This window comes from Varanus komodoensis, unplaced genomic scaffold (assembly GCF_004798865.1).
Source record: "Varanus komodoensis strain SLA01 unplaced genomic scaffold, ASM479886v1 scaffold97, whole genome shotgun sequence".
Classification (NCBI taxonomy): Eukaryota; Metazoa; Chordata; class Lepidosauria; order Squamata; family Varanidae; genus Varanus; species Varanus komodoensis.
The window spans coordinates 57,219-60,543 of NW_025336668.1; positions in this window are offsets into that span (position 1 = coordinate 57,219).

Consider the following 3,325-nt stretch of genomic DNA (forward strand, 5'->3'; position numbering starts at 1 on the left):
CGGGGGGGGGGGGGGGGGGAGATGACCACAATCTTTGTGGTTCTTTGCCACTTTGCTTCACATTTTTCTGATTAAAAAAATAGTTGCAGAACGGATTGACCTTATTTACATTGAACCTTATGGGAAAATTTGACTTGGCTCACGACCAATTTGGGTCACGACCAGAGTCCTGGAATGGATTAAGTTCGTGAGCCAAGGTACCACTGTACAAGCTAAACTATGTGGATATTTTCAGGTTGGGTTCCACCAGTTTACCTTTGGCCCCACACAGCGCTGGGCTGTGGCCCCTGAGAGTGCCTCCAAAGATGTACTGAGCTAGCAGGTTGAAGGGAGTTCTGGATCATCCCTGCCCCTGCCCTGAATGAGGTGAAGAGCAGCCTGGGCTTCTCCATGCTGGGAAGGGACACCACTCCATGCCTTCTTCCAGCCCTGAAGGTGGGGAAAAGGAATTGGGGGGTGCCTTTTGCACATGCCACATGAAATCAGGGTTGTGGCCCCTTACCCTAACAAAATCTACCCCATCAGTCTGGGGCCATCTAGCCCCCACACCAGAACAGTTCTGCTTCACATGGATGGGCAGAAAGGAGCTCACGGTCTGTAGCTCATGTGCACCCTGCTGCCCTCCACTTGCTCCACACTTGCTCCACAAAGGAGAGTGTATTCTTGGTCCCCGTCTCCCAATAAGCCAGGAACCTGCTCAAGTGAAGCTGGATGCTGGTCTATTCCTCCTCCAGATTGTAGGAGCAGAGAAGGGGCAGGCACATCGCCAGAGAGGTCCACCTGGCGCTGTCATTCTCTGTTTTTTGGTGCCAGGTCAAGACCTTTTTATTTAATCAATATTGTAATATGTTTTAATACTGAGTTTTATTGTATTTTGTTAATTTGCAGCCAGAGTGGATTGTCAATTTATCTATGTTGTAAGCTGTCCAGAGACGCAAGTAATTGGACAGCATACAAATTTTATACATACATACATACATACATACATACATACATACATAAATAGCTAGCGTGGGCTCCCACCTGCTCCCGAATGCAGCGCTCAGTTGTCTGCACGGGGCCCCAAACTAAGATTCAGCCCATGTTCCATTGCTAGCAAATCAGTCTCTGTTTCTTCATTGCTCAGAAGCTCCAAAGTCAAATACAAGTACAACTGCACGGCAGCTTTTTGTGTTGTCACAGTTTCAAGTCCCCCTCCCCTGGTTTTGATTATTAACTCCTCCCAGGCCCCCACCAAAAGGGAGCAAGCAAGTGAAAAGAGAAGCTCACCCCGGCGTGCCAGCCAGGTTCCTGCTCTCCTGTGTGCACTGTGCTCGCGTGCAATGGATGAACTGGGCACCGAGTTACATCACAGCCTATGCGCCTGCCTTCACTGCCCTTTCATTCACAGAGTCACAGATTAACACTCCACTGACTCACTCATCTTCGTGTTCTTTCTTGCTTTTTAAAATCAGGAAATGTGTAACAGGGAACTGTACAGCAGTCCCCTAGAGAGAAGCCAGACTTCAAGTGTAATGATTCACCTATTGAACTTAGCTTCAGTGTTTGCCCATTCATCAGCAGGCTGGCACGGGTTCAACACTATACCAAGCCCTTCTGTTCAAGGGCTCTCCTGCTGCAGTTTGTGTAGCCATCCCAAAGCTACCTTTGGTCCAAAGTGGTGTATATTATCTTTTGCTCAGGCTTCCCGAGTTCGTCCTGGCATTTCTTCACCCTGAACTGACTTCTCCCCAGCTTGCAGTCCTCTCAATCCCTGTCTGCATTTTTCCTGTTTTTGAGCCTTACAAATAGTGTCCAGGTTCCAGGTGAACGCTGAATGCCATAGTTTCGACTTGAAAGGCATGACTGCCCATATGAATTAATGGAGAAATCCAAGATTTTAACATAGCAGTGATGGGGAACAAGCACATCAACCCCTAAACAGTGGTAAAGCGCAATCAGGGTGGGATTGCTGCAGTCTCTACTCCCCCACAGTATCCTCAAAGCAACCAGGACTGCTGCTTCCTCAGCCTCCTCCTTCCCCAGGATCCATGTGTTCATGTGTGTGCCTGCACAGGCATGCATGCTTGGGTCCACATCTGCATGCATGTGTTTGCTTAAGGATGTTCCTGCAGGCTTAACCAGCATCCTCCCAAGGCCCTGATCACTGCTTGGAATGAGGGGATAACCCAGGCTATCAATGGGATCGCTCCCGAACATCCTCATGGAACAAGGGCAGCTCCTGGGTGTTTGAAGGAGCGGTGACAACAACTGGAGCATAAATGGCAGAAGGTTCATAATGATCATGATGAGAGAAGGGCATCCCATTTGCATCCACTCGGGATCATCCAGCAAGTGGTTAAAGGCCTCTCGAGTGTAGTTTCTGGGATATAAAACAAAACTGGATATATTACATGTAAAATCACTCTTCATCTAAAGGATAAAGTCCATTCTGACTTCTCCATCACTGCTCTGGGAGAGACTGAGATGGACAAGACTAGTGTACCATCTAGTTACGTTATGGATAGCTTTCACTTTTTACAGCCTGAGGACATGGATAAACTGGTTGCAGGACTGAGGTCAATGCACCTTTAGACCCTTGGCGTTCTAGTTTGTGAAATCTACCAGTGTTGGGCTGGGTATCTTTATCCTCTGAGATGACCAGTGCCTCCCTGAGACATGGTGGGGACTGTGCAGCTTTGATGGAAATAAGGCAGAAGCCCTTGTTGAAGAAACCACATTTGGATCCTACAGGTTTAGGTAAGTACTGCCCGATATCATATTTTTCATCCCTGGGCAAATTCCTAGAGTGCTTCCAGCTCCGAGGAGATGACTTGCACTGGGAAAAAGACTGCAGTCCTGTTGTTTTTATGACTTTTTAGCAGCTTTCACTATCACTGAGCATGGTATCGTTCGGGCCTGTCTGTTTGGGTTGAGCTTAGCTTTTGCACTGTGTTTTTGTTTTTTGTTCTCTCTGAAGAACCAGTTTCAGAAGATGGTGCAGGAGGACTGGCCATTAGCCTGTGGGATGCTTCAAGGTCCCAGTCTGTCTGTCATGCTTTTAAACATCTACATGAGAAGACTGGAGGAGGTGAGCAAGAGATTGGGCTGAAGTGTCATTGGTATGCTTATGATTCTTAGTGCTTCCATCCTCACACCCCATGGACCCTGTGGGACACTCAATATCATGGATGGTTTGGGGTTAATGAAGGTCAACATCCTGAGACTTAAACTAGACAATTTGAAGACTGGGAACCAATTACACTGTACGGAGGTTTAGGATAGTTCTTAGAGTGCACTTCCCCCAAAAGACCAAATACAAGGTTTAGGAGTCCTCCAGGGGAAC